The sequence below is a fragment of the Oncorhynchus kisutch genome, linkage group LG10 (assembly GCF_002021735.2).
Source record: "Oncorhynchus kisutch isolate 150728-3 linkage group LG10, Okis_V2, whole genome shotgun sequence".
In the NCBI taxonomy this organism is placed as follows: domain Eukaryota; kingdom Metazoa; phylum Chordata; class Actinopteri; order Salmoniformes; family Salmonidae; genus Oncorhynchus; species Oncorhynchus kisutch.
The window spans coordinates 27,631,199-27,645,586 of record NC_034183.2 but is presented as its reverse complement, the minus strand read 5'-3'; the positions used below and the strand labels follow the sequence as shown (position 1 = coordinate 27,645,586).

At 42.2% G+C, this 14,388-nt stretch overlaps 1 protein-coding gene across 7 annotated transcripts in view; it reads right to left on the bottom strand.

The window, feature by feature from the left end:
- Window positions 1-9,284, bottom strand: part of prrc2c (proline-rich coiled-coil 2C) — a 47,271-nt gene extending 37,987 nt beyond the window's left edge. For 3 of the 7 annotated variants that reach the window (XM_020492703.2, XM_020492706.2, XM_020492707.2), the window contains exon 1: window positions 8,888-9,281. The gene's annotated coding sequence lies outside the window, so the exon portion shown is untranslated. Of the gene's footprint in view, window positions 1-8,887 lie in introns of all 7 variants that reach the window. The other 4 variants (XM_020492701.2, XM_031833427.1, XM_020492704.2 and 1 more) reach the window with 3 other exon arrangements.
- Between the last annotated feature and the right edge of the window lie 5,104 nt (window positions 9,285-14,388).

Genomic DNA, 14,388 nt, shown 5'->3' with positions numbered 1-14,388 from the left:
AGAAAAAGCCATATCTCAGACTGACCAATAAAAAGAAAAGATTGAGATGGGCAAAAGAACAGACACTGGACAGAGGAACTCTACCTAGAAGGCCAGCATCCCGGAGTCGCCTCTTCACTGTTGACATTGAGACTGGTGTTTTGCGGGTTCTATTTAATGAAGCTGCCAGTTGAGGACTTGTGAGGCGTCTGTTTCTCAAACTAGACACTAATGTACTTGTCCTCTTGCTCAGTTGTGCACCAGGGTCTCCCACTCTTTATATTCTGGCTAGGGCCAGTTTGCGCTGTTCTGTGAAGGGAGCATTGTACGAGATCTTCAGATTCTTGGCAATTTCTCTCATGGAATAGCCTTCATTTCTCAGAACAAGAATAGACTTACGAGCTTAAGAAGAAAGTTCTTTGTTTCTGGCCATTTTGCGCCTGTAATCGAACCGACAAATGCTGATGCTCCAGATACTCAACTAGTCTCAAAAAGGCCCGTTTTATTGCTTCTTCAACCAGTACAACAGTTTTCAGCTGTGCTAACATAATTGCAAAAGGGTTTTTTAACAATCAATTAGCCTAACTTGGATTAGCTAACACAACGTGCCATTGGAACACAGGAGTGATGGTTGCTGAAAAAGGGCCTCTGTACGCACAAAATTTTAGAAGAAATTGATCGGAAAAGTGATAGATTGTTGTAGCGATTCCCAAGTGGAGGAATATTTTTTGAACGGAGAGGACATGTTTTGGACTGGTAAGTTCTTCTCATGCTAATGCCCTTGTTTGAAATTAATAATATAAAATATTATTTGTGATTTTTATTTTATTTTAGAAGCAATATATACAAATGTAATGTAATGAAATGTGAGATGCGTGTGTCTGCCACCCCACATGAAATAGCCTATTTGAGGCTGTCGATGGGAGGGCAGGCCCACAACAATGGCCAAGTGAAATGGAGACAGTAGATCTAGCTGGTCTGTCATAATATAATAGAGACAGTAGATCTAGCTGAAATGTCATAATATAAAAGAGACAGTAGATCTAGCAGGTATATAATAATATATTCAACCTTATGTTCCCTGTACTCATATATATATCTGTTTATTATACCTGTTGATACTCACTTTACAGCAAAAAGAGACTGCTATGGCACCTGGCATCAGCAGCACAATATTGTGTAGAGCTTTGGAAAAGGTGGTGGGGTTATAGCCTTCCTGTTTGGCCCTGTCCGGTGGTCTCATCGGATGTACTTCTTCTGTCTTATCCGGTGTCCTGTGTGAATTTAAGTGTCTCTCTCTCTATCTATCTACCTGAGCCAGGACTACCTGGCACGATGACTCCTTCCTGTCCCAGTCCACCTGGTCTTGCTGCTGTTCCAGTTTCAACTGTTCTGCCTGCGGCTATGGAACCCTAAACTGTTCATATTTACTCTTGAGGTGCTGTCCTGTTGCATCCTCTACAACTACTGTGATTATTATTATTTGACCCTGCTTGTCATCTATGAACGTTTGAAAATCTCAGCCATGTTCTATTATAATCTCCACTCGGCACAGCCAGAAGAGGACTGGCCACCCCTCATAGCCTGGGACCTCTCTAGGTTTCTTCCTAGGTTTTGGCCTTTCTAGGGAGTTTTTCCTAGCCACCGTGCTTCTACACCTGCATTGCTTGCCGTTTGGGGTTTTAGGCTGGGTTTCTGTACAGCACTTTGAGATATTAGCTGATGTACGAAGGGATATATAAATACATTTGATTTGATAGAGGACTGAGGGTCTTCCAAATATTGAAACTGTGTAAATACACTGCTCCAAAAAATAAAGGGAACACTAAAATAACACATCCTAGATCTGAATGAAATATTCTTATTAAATACGTTTTTCACATAGTTGAATGTGCTGACAACAAAATCACACAAAAATTATCAATGGAAATCAAATTTATCAACCCATGGAGGTCTGGAATTGGAGTCACACTCAAAATTAAAGTGGAAAACCACACTACAGGCTGATCCAACTTTTATGTAATGTCCTTAAAACAAGTCAAAATGAGGCTCAGTAGTATGTGTGGCCTCCACGTGCCTGTATGACCTCCCTACAAAGCCTGGGCATACTCCTGTTGAGGTGGCGGATGGTCTCCTGGGGGATCTCATCCCAGACCTGGACTAAAGCATCTGCCAACTCCTGGACAGTCTGTGGTGCAACGTGGTGTTGGTGGATGGAGCGAGACATGATGTCCCAGATGTGCTCAATTGGATTCAGGTCTGGGGAACGGGCGGGCCAGTTCATAGCATCAATGCCTTCCTCTTGCAGGAACTGCTGACACACTCCAGCCACATGAGGTCTAGCATTGTCTTGCATTAGGAGGAAGCCAGGGCCAACCGCACCAGCATATGGTCTCACAAGGGGTCTGAGGATCTCATCTCGGTACCTAATGGCAGTCAGGCTACCTCTGGCGAGCACATGGAGGGCTGTGCGGCCCCCCAAAGAAATGCCACCCCACACCATGACTGACTCACCGCCAAACCGGTCATGCGGGAGGATGTTGCAGGCAGCAGAACGTTCTCCACAGCGTCTCCAGACTCTGTCACATCTGTCACATGTGCTCAGTGTGAACCTGCTTTCATCTGTGAAGAGCACAGGGCGCCAATGACGAATTTGCCAATCTTGGTGTTCTCTGGCAAATGCCAAACGTCCTGCACGGTGTTGGGCTGTAAGCACAACCCCCACCTGTGGACGTCTGGCCCTCATACCACCCTCATGGAGTCTGTTTCTGACCGTTTGAGCAGACTCATGCACATTTGTGGCCTGCTGGAGGTCATTTTGCAGGGCTCTGGCAGCGCTCCTCCTGCTCCTCCTTGCACAAAGGTGGAGGTAGCGGTCCTGCTGCTGGGTTGCTGCCCTCCTACGTCCTCCTCCACATCTCCCGATAGCGCCTCCATGCTCTGGACACTACGCTGACAGACACAGCAAACCTTCTTGCCACAGCTCGCATTGATGTGCCATCCTGGATGAGCTGCACTACCTGAGCCACTTGTGTGGGTTGTAGACTCCATCTCATGCTACCACTAGAGTGAAAGCACCGCCAGCATTCAAAAGTGACCAAAACATCAGCCAGGAAGCATAGGAACTGAGAAGTGGTCTGTGGTCACCACCTGCAGAACCACTCCTTTATTGGGTGCGTCTTGCTAATTGCCTATAATTTCCACCTGTTGTCTATTCCATTTGCACAACAAGTGAAATTTATTGTCAGTCAGTGTTGCTTCCTAAGTGGACAGTTTGATTTCACAGAAGTGTGATTAACTTGGAGTTACATTGTGTTGTTTAAGTGTTCCCTTTATTTTTTTGAGCAGTGTAGTTACCCATGTTATTTTTAAATGTTTTTATTTTTTTCTTCATATTTTTTTTCTATTTTTTGGGGGGGGTGTGTTAGAATACCATTTTGGCATTTTGTATATAGTTATTTGTTTCAAAATGTATACCACCAATTTGGCCACTTGGGTACATGATAAATGTCATGTAGCACACTCATTTTGGAAGTTATCATTCTGAAACTTTGCACAAGTACTGTTGCCCTCTTATGTTTTTCACTGAAATTGTCCCCATCATCCTATCTGAATGTTTTTTTTTATTTTTTTTATCTTGTTCATTTTAAAGATGATAACAATAAAAATAAAAAACATGTTTTTTTTCATTGTATTATCTAAACCAGATCAATTGTGTTATATTCTCCTACATTCAATTCACATTTACACAAACTTCAGAGTGTTTTCTTTCAAATGGTACCAAGAATATGCATACCCTTGGTTCTGTGCCTGAGCTATAGTCAGTTAGATTGGGTATGTCTTCAGGCGAAATTGAAAAAAGTAGGGGGGGGGGGGGGGGGGGGGGGTAGCTCTAGGAGGTAAGCAAAGTGAAAACAGCATTGTTGCATTGACCAGACTCGTGTGAGGCTCCCGAGTGGCGCAGCAGTCTAAGGCACTGCATCTCAGTGCTAAAGGCGTCACTACAGACCCTGGTTCGATTCCAGGCTCAATCACAACCGGCAGTGATTGGGAGTCCCATAGAGCGGCTCACAATTGGCCCTGCGTCGTCTGGGTTAGGGTTTGGCCAGAGTAGGCCGTCATTGTAAATAAGAATTTGTTCTTAACTGATTTGCCAAGCTAAATACAATTTTTTTAAACTGTCTCACGGTTGAGGAACAACACATGTGCTCGAGTGACAGGGAGCGGGAATAGGTCTGTGTGGAAAGCAGCATAGAGAGAGAGCGCGGTCAGCGATGACTCAAGTAGCAAAGTAAACTATAAAAATAGACGTTACACACGTCGTATCACATTTAACAAACCAAACATTCAAATACCATTATAGAAGGTAAAGTAAAAACACAATCCTGTCCGCGCAGCAATACAAGTATATCATAAAATACCCTAATCAGTGGTAACAACAGACCAAGTGGAGAGCTTTGATTTGGATCCCCGTTAGCGACAGCTACTCTTACTGGGGTACGACACAACGATCTATCTGCAATATTAAAGCTGATCTACCACTAATAAAAATAAAACACTGCCTTATTCCGTCAAGTCCCACATAACCCAGCCAAGCAGAGGTTGTTGCCCACCTGCTCTATACAGCCACAAACCCAGCTTCAGTTCAAATCATGTCCAGTAGTTTCTCTCTGCAATCCAGTCTCCAGCCTTACCTTGCCTTATAATTGGATTAAGACGTTTTTATCCAAATTGACACATACACTGAGTGTACAAAACATTAGGAACAACTTCCTAATATTGAGTTGCACTTCCTTTTGCCCTCAGAACAGCCTCAATTCATCAGGCCATGGACTACAAGGTGTCAAATAGTTCCACAGGGATGCTGGCCCATGTTGACTCCAATGCTTCCCACAGTTGTGTCAAGTTGGTTGGATGTACTTCAGGTGGTGGACCATTCTTGATATGCTCCACAGTTTCTTGTGTGTAAGAAACACAGCAGCGTTGCAGTTCTCAAACCGGTGTGCATGGTGTGCAAACCGGTGTGCATGGCACCTACTATACCTCGTTCAAAGGCATTTAAATCACACCCTGAATGGTACACACACACACAATACATATCTTAACTGTCTAGGCTTAAAAATGATTCTTTAACCTGTCTCTTCCCCATCATATACATGCTGCTGTTCCAGTTTCAACTGACCTGAGCCCTAGGACCATGCCCCAGGACTACCTGACATGATGACTCCTTGCTGTCCCCAGTCCACCTGGCCATGCTGCTGCTCCAGTTTCAACTGTTCTGCCTTATTATTATTCGACCATGCTGGTCATTTATGAACATTTGAACATCTTGGCCATGTTCTGTTATAATCTCCACCCGGCACAGCCAGAAGAGGACTGGCCACCCCACATAGCCTGGTTCCTCTCTAGGTTTCTTCCTAGGTATTGGCCTTTCTAGGGAGTTTTTCCTAGCCACCGTGCTTCTACACCTGCATTGCTTGCTGTTTGGGGTTTTAGGCTGGGTTTCTGTACAGCACTTTGAGATATCAGCTGATGTACCAAGGGCTATATAAATAAATTTGATTTGATTTGATATACACTTATTGAAGTGGATTTAACATCAATAAGGGATCATAGATATCACCTGGTCAGTCTGTCATGGAAAGAGAAGGTATTCCTAATATTTTGTACACTCAGTGTATAGCCCTTATAACAGTAACCCTGTCCCTTTGCCTCCAGGGAGAGCTGAGAGAGGAGAGGAAAGATGAGGAGCAGAAGGAAGGAATGGGATGTCACCTCTAGGCAGTAAGCAGATAGATGTCCTGAATTATTCCTTTGTTATTTGCTTTCACCAAGTACTTTCAGATTGCTGGAAATTATGGAAATGAAACAAGGAACCCCTTTTAGACTATTGAGATGGGCCCTATGGCAGGAAGCTACAGATGGACATAAAACTGTGCAGTGCACTGTGCCAGTTGAGGAAGTGGATAATCAGCTGAGTCACCACTCACTGCCTCACAGTGATACAACAGCAGTCAGATGATAGAGATGTGCACCTTTCCCTTTCGAGGCAATTAAATATGCATCTAAATACATGGGCTCCGATACAGGAACGATACGTTTTAGTTTGAAACGATACAATTGAATTGGAGAACAAATCGATGCAATACACTAACATTTGTTGCATAAACACATTCATTTTCCATTCTAAATTAAAATCTGCTGCTGAGCTGGATCTGTCTGAGCTGACTGGTGTGTGAAAATTATGTATGTCTATGGTGTATGTAATATATAGGCACCTGAGCTGAGCCATATCAGATCAGGGGAGGGTTAAGTGTTTACTAGTAATGTATCAATATTAATCATTTACAAATTAGCTATGACATAGACAATGAATATAATGCACAATTTTAGATTTGACCCGTTTGGAAGTTTACGAAGTAGTCTCTTCTCGCTTCGGCCATGCGCCCCGCAAAAGTGATTGCTGTCCTGGTTATGAAATTATCGATTTTACCCTACATAAAAAAACATGAGCATATACACTGTTTAAATTAGGGGGAGCTTTAAACGGTAAAACGAAATTAGGCTCCTTGGAAATCCCTAACTTAAAAGATACATTCTTCACAAAATATAACTAACAAGTCCCGATCATTACCGGAAAATAAAAATTAAACGAATTCCTTTGCCACACAGAGGCTCTAGTTTTATGACTGTAGCCTAGTGCCGGTTTGATGACTTGTCATTGGACAACAACAGCAAGCAAAACGCATCACCCGTGAAAAGCAAGAGCACCAGCAGCCTAAATGATTAAATTCTCTCTCCCCACAGGAAGTGCGGTGTAGACTATCTGCATTGTGAATTCACATGGAACTTTCTATATTTCTGTTATCGCTTTAACAGAAAAATTATTTCAAGGCTGTTTAGACATTAACAAAAATTGTCCATCCGTTACTTCCCTAGTTCGAAGCAAAACTACCAAAACTATTGTTGATGGTTAAGTTGTGCAATCAAAATAAAATCTATTTAAAGCCCCGTTCAGCAGGTACAGTATAGCCAGATGAGAGTTGTGTGTCTGGTAGCTTACTTTTATTCTTGTAAAACAAGTTTACAGCACATTATAACAATGACCTAGGCAAATTACATAGGTTGTCACTCAACTAATAAAGCCTAATATCACGCAGGCCATATTAGCATTTGAAAGCTGGGCACAGTGCGCAGTTTGACTAGGCTACTAATAATCACCTGGGGTTGTTTGGCATGCAAAATGACTTGTAGATCAATTACTGTCAACACAGTTACATGTAGTTTGACACTGAAAGTTTTCACAAAATCTGAGGTATTTTCGAAAGGTAAAGAATGCAATATGAGCCACAAAAAAAAACGACCCAGTGATTCTAACGTTTGAATCTATTTTCTGACCGATGCATGCTACATTTGGATCGGTTTGGGGTCCGCGGACCCACGTACTTGAATAGGGGATTACCGATACGCCATTACATGCCTACCAGAAAGCCATGCTGAACACACAAACCACACACCTACACTGATATGAAATAAATGGGGCTAGTGAGAGAGTCCCACAAAGGGCTTAACCTGCAATTTTGATTTTATCCATCTTGGTTTAAAAATCAGTAGACACAAGGGAGAGGAGATGCAGTGATGTAAGCCACTTTATACTACTATTGCGATGCAGCCCATCCATAGTATTGAGCTGCAGCCTCTTGGGAGGAAGGAACATCAATATCTCCCAGTCCGTAGGGAGATGGAATTAGATGGTGCCTATCTTTCCCAGTAATTATGGAATAAGGCCTGCAGTCATCTTCATATAACAAATGACAGAAAATATGTAATTAAATGTGGACTTAAACCTACTTTTGAGCAATAAACAAAGTTGACCTATGGGTGAACTATACACACTTTTAGGATTTCCAATGTGAGACTATCGGTTGAAACAATTTACTCTCCTATGAAATGGCCTCAACTGACCAACTCTGGAGATTCGGAAAGACACGCACACAAAAAACCTTGGTCAGACAGGGAGGATGAATCACTTCTTTTCACCATCTCCTCTGACACAACAGTCTGCACATTCACAGATGCACTCACTTCCTCATACACCCAAGGCCAGGTCAAATCGCTGCCTGGTCATTTGCATACCAGTCACATACCAGAGTGCTCAATAAATACATCTGCATCGTCAGTCATTGGGATCACTGGTACCTGAGGTTATCAACATACATTGTGGTTCATATAACTTACTAATGGACATGTCCGGCAGTCAGGATCATTGTCAACACAAAACATGTTAAAACCGGTTGACTGTGTGTTTACCAATTGTCTAGGTGAATGTGTTTGAGATGTGCATCATCGATGTATAAAGGATAGTCAAAAGAATAATAATTTCTAAACTGGGGGGGGGGGGGGGCATAGACACAGTCACGTCCAAACCACAATAGTTAAGGTAATGTCTATGCAACGTGTTCAACCCTCAAACACAAATTTGTAATATCAGCAATGTTCAAGGCTTAGAGATTTTTGTAGAATCTCAGCCAAGTAGTGAAATGGTAACTAGTTCACCGGCAGGAAGATGCCTGGCTTCATGGACCATTTTAGGCAGGGTGGGTCACATTGGCCCGACGCAGGGGCCTCTTCTAGCCCAAAGCACCAAACCTAATCGAACACAAATTCACGATATCAAACATGATTCCTCACCCCAGTAACAGTATATTGGATTGTTAACGGGCTTCAATCGTTCAGATTTAAACTACACACTGCAGTATGGTGGGTTAACCATCTACCTAGTTGAAAATAGTCCGAACGTTCAGTTTCGGTTTTGAATTCCATTTGCCATCACATCCATATTCGGCTTCGCTAACCTGGCTTTCACCACTAACTATTTAGCTAGAACATCATTGACATGGCGACCTACCCGTCACCGCCGGTCCCTTTCTTCTAGTCTGTCGTATGCCTCGTCTGGGTTCGGCCTGTTTTGTGCGAGTGTGTGTGTGGCCGGCGGATTACAAAAGCTACCTTGCTAGTTCGGCTAACGATATTAGCTAGCGTGGAAGCTAGCATCCAACAAGCTCCTCTCGACTTGCACGGGCCTGGTGCGTTTCTGTTGCCTACACCGTGCCCTTTCTTCTTCCCCGACGTGTCCTCCGTTATTTGGACGTTAACAGGCTCTCGGCTTGTGTTTCTGTCTTCTTGCACACCCGTTGTCTCGTATGAGACAGTATTGAGTGAGTGAAGGCGCCGCGGCCTGTCGCACAATCAAAGATGGCAGACTGCCAGTCCACGATCGTCACTAGTTACCACAGCCACAAAGTCAGAATTATGTCTAAACTCCGCCCTTTTCTACAATTTATCTTCTTAAAATCTGACTTTAAACCTTAACCACACTGCTAACCGTATGCCTAACCTTAAATGAAGTGTAAAAATCGAATTTTTGTTTTCATTAATTTTTACGATATAGTCAATCTTGACTTTGTGACTGTGGGACCTGTGACAACCCCAGTTCCACGGGTGTCTGACATCATTACCCACCCACAGAAGACGGCGGCTGCGGAGCAATTCAATTCAATTGCGGAGCATCAGTCTTGAAAAATATTAATGATATACTGACAAGATACATGTCTCTCCGTCCTAACAATGGGAGTCGTTGTCCACAAAGCTGCACGGCGGCACTAGCCTCATACCATGAATATTCATGGTCATCGAGACAACTCCGTTATATAAAGAGTTTCTTCTAAAAGTGGCCGGGATCTCACGTATCCTACATATCAGTACATTCCTAACAACTTTATCATTACGAAACTTCCAATAGATCAAAAAAACATCACGTAGCAAATAAGCCATACATTTTTCAGTTGACTAAATTCGACACTCTCATTGACCTCCGTACAAAAACTCCTTGCTTGGTGAGCGAAACAACCAAAAAGCGCCACCTGCTTGCTGGAAGAAGACAGTTATTCCGCTGAGTTTGGCCTGTTCTTCTTCCTCTCTGGTTAAGTTTTAAAACTCTGTGGTAGGATGAAGCCACAGGTGAGCAGACACTGGCCCTGTTCGAGAATATCAAAACCGTAATGTATCATGGGTAAATTGTGACTGACTGACAGATTTACAAATAATAATGATCTGTAGATTATTATTTATGATGCAGGGTTCTTTGCGGATCTGTCAGTCTGCAGTTGCCTGCAATGTCGAACAAGCCCATTGCAGTAAGGTTGGTTTGTCATTTTCACTATTTAAAAATTAAAGACTAAGGACAGTGTCGGGAGAATGAACGGGCAACTTCTAGCTGGAACAAATTGTTTGGAGTGCTTGGCTTGGTACCCTACTGTACCTCATCTCTGCACCATTAGCCCACATGTGATAAGAACACCCCGCTGTCAGGAGTGGATTGGACATCTGGCAAATGGCAGATGGGATAGACCATTTTTTTTGCTGGGTGGGCTGGTCGAAATTGACACACACACAAAATATACACTACATGACCAAAAGTTAAACACGCCATCAGCAAAGAGACCTTCTACGACTTACAAAAAAACATAAAGGGTGCATATAAATGTAGAAAGAGCACGTTCTACGTTGTCACTTCACTCTCCTCTCCCCCCATGCACTCAAGATTTGTTTTTATCAGATCGTATAACTTTTCATAATGCCATTGCAGGATAAACACAGCTTTGGAAGCCTTTCTCTGTTGAAGATAGGAGGGTCTCAGCTTTCTGTTGGTATAATTTGTATTTCTCAACTCTCAATATTCAGCTAAATAGCAACTATTTTACAACCAAGATATTTGATATGGCTTTGAGATGTGGAGTTTTTTGTAGGACATTCACTGTACTGTTGGATGAATACATACATGGCTACTAGCAGTGTGTATTATATTTAGAGTTAGCGATCTAGTTAATGTGTTTGAGTTTCCACTTCCTAAGGTGTTGAACCCCAAATGAATTAGCCTATGATATTAATTAGTGCACATAAAGATGTATGTAATTCATCTCTATTTTGACAGTAAAATATAGCAACTATGGTCCAGATTGTCAACTCCAAATTCCTGACAATCTGGACTATGTTGCCCATCAAAATATCTTGAATCATGCATTCCTGCTTAGACTTGTTAGATTAAACAATTTAATTATTGAATACCTCAGGAGTCAATTTATTATAGTTCTTTATTATAGCACTATGAATGACTTTACAAATCATGGGCTCGCGCCACCAACCATAAAAGTTAGTGGCATCAGTGACACCAGGGGAAATGTTAGTGTAGAGCCCTGTAATCGTAATTAACACCTAGGGTAAGTGTTGATTCAGGGGAGCACATATGACAGCCATTAATTTGCAATGGAGCCTAAGTCGTTAGGTTTAATTTTAGAACGTGTATGGCTTAAGCGTACAGACAGAGAACAAGAAGACCGTGTGGATAAAATGCCCGTGCCAAATTCTTGTCCAAGTCCGCCCATGCCTCCTGTACAGTTGTTTCTAGTGAGGGGATGATTGATACATACAGGAGCTCCTCCTCCTTCTTCTTCCATGGTGCTTTAGAGGTGCTTGATGCCACCTACTGTATGGGCTGTGTCTTGCCTACTGTCCTGGAGTGTAAATTCATTACACTATGTGACACAAAAAGTGGAGGGAAAAAGGGGGAAAAAATTGCCCTACCAACTAACCCTACACCCATTAAAACATCACCACTATTCCAGTACTTGGCCCTATTTGATCCTACACCAGACCTGCACACTATCGTTTAACACACCATGTAACTCTTCTGCAGTAAAATCTTGTACACTCAAGTATTTCTCTGCAGCTGCCACCACAAAATCTATTTTCTATCATTTACGTTCCATTTCTGCAGTACAGTTGATAACCATGACTATGAATGCTAAGAAGCCAACCTTACTGAATCACATTATTATTCCTATCACTCTCGGCCTCTGCCTACTCACAGGGATCCTCTTAGGACCCATCTTCCTCTACTACTCTCTTCACTGCCTCAGCATACAATGCATTCTGTACTACTCTGACCCTGGCAACCTCAACCTGCCTTTCTCTCACCGGACACCTCTGATCTCCAGCAACATGGGTACCCCTACAGTTAACACACACAGCTTTTTCCACCGATACTACACATTCCTTTGCCTCATGTCCTCCTGCATACTTCTCACATCCAGGAATCTCCCTCCTACAAATTGCTGCAATATACTTGGCACTTAAAACACTGTAATGGGTTCGGGACAAAGCTCTCACGGGATAACTGGCACATCCTAACTTGACTTTGTCAGGTAAAGACTCTGCTACAAAACTCAGCAGGACAGACAGTGACTTCTCTGTTACACCACACTCTCCACCGGGTCTGCTTCGCACCAAATGGCGGGTGTCACAGACACTGGGAATCTTACAATTCAGTTGGTCCTTCTCAACACTTAACACCACCCCAGTTATCACTTCTTTCAATGGTGCCCTTCTCTGGAGAGCAAACCCAGCTAACAACAAATGTTCCCACAACATTAGAGAACGTTCCCTTAAGAGTCTCATTAGGTCATAAACTAAAAAAAAATCTTGTTTGCTTCACCCTTGTCCCATCCTGTTGGAATCTGCCTGTTCTTCTGATGCTACGTGTGATCAGGTACCTCTGTCCGCTACGACCCGCGCCTACCCAGAGAGACCAGCAGTCTGTCGCCGCAACCCAGCTATTCTCCTCTGCTGCTAAGAAGGGGACTCTTTAGTAAATATCAGAAGGACTTTCTGTTTCATTTGTCGCCCTCTCTGAGGGTTGTCTATTTTGCCATTTTCTACATCTGAAGAGGATCTATGTCTTCCCTGTGTTTTTACATTAAAGGACTCTGTTTTTGTTAAATCGCTTTTGGGTCCTCACTCAAGTGCACAACACCATTCACTTAATGTCAAATAGAACTTACCCAGAATGTGGTTACCATGTACTCATGTTCTAGACACGTATTATGGTAACATTGCAAGAACATTCATGTGTCCAGTTTTTTGTGGGTTAGGAGAATATTCCATCAACGTCCCACCTAACATACACAGAACAAGTGTGTAGACATGTGTCATGGGAATGTTGCAAGAATTCATTACACATCACATATTGTTACTGTTGCCAAGCCAATCAAGGCCCTGATTGGTAAACCACTGATTCATTCATAGCTTTTTATGTTACAAATTACAATTCGTATTATAAGTTATGAATTTGCAAACGTATGATATGTTATGAATTCTAGCTAGGTGGCTAATGTTAGCTAGCTGGCTAACGTTAACTAGGCTAGGGGTTAGGGTTAAATTTATGAGTTAGGTTAAAGGGTTTTACGGTTAAAGGGTTAGAGGAAGGGTTAGCTAAAAGGGTTAAGATTAGGGGAATGGTTAGCTAACATGCTAAGCACTTGCAAATTAGCTAAAAATAAGTAAGTAGTTTAAAAGTTGCTAATTAAACTAAAGTTGTCCGTAATGATTTTCTAACTCACAACCTTTGGGTTACTAGACATTCGTGACATACATCCACCCAACCATCCTACTTTTGTTTTTGCCTTAAGTAAGCATCTGTCTTATGTAACCATACCAAACTTGACATACTAATTTGAGTGTCCCTGGATTTACATTTACTATGTAACATCTAGTCTATGACTCCAGGTTGTACTCACACAGTGTTATCAACTTACATATCTGATATACATGATCACATTATACATGTTCATTTATACAGTAATTATTTTTCAACATGTCCTCATCTGGGAGTTGAACTCACAACTTCTTGGTTCATGACACTCTGATGTTCACGCTACACCACCATGTAGCAGGTAGCAGAAAATCGGACTATTCTCATCATTGATTTCATTGACTTATTTCAGAAATTAAAGGGCTTTCTGTATAGTTGCCTAAAGTTGGCGGGGCAAATAACCTGTCCTAATGATATTCCTGAATCATTATGATCAATCAAATATATTCTGGAGTGTACTATTAACAGAGCTGAGATTTACTTCAAAGTGCATTCACCCTATTGCTTACATCTATCAAGTTGTTTCATAACTACACTAGCGCATAGGGAGGTGGGTTTAGGGTTTCTTCTGGGCAGGGCCTAACTATACTGGCCCAATAAGCACATGCCCTAGAGATATCCCTTATTGGGACAGTGGTTAGGGTGTTCACCACTTGTGGTGGTGGCCTGGGTCTGAGACCCGCAAGTGGTGTCAGCCTACGTTATTTATAACACTTGGTAATATTATTTATGCATCTTTGTTTATTATCATAATCTGTGTTTAGATTACTCCTCTCACTCATTTCTGGAACTTTGTGTCTTTGTGCACGATCTCCAGATGCTTTTTCAGGTTTGATGTGATGTTTCTGGATGAAGAGATCATTCAATGTTTGCATTTGACTAAAAATGTTATCTTTCTCCTCGATTAACTCAAAATAATA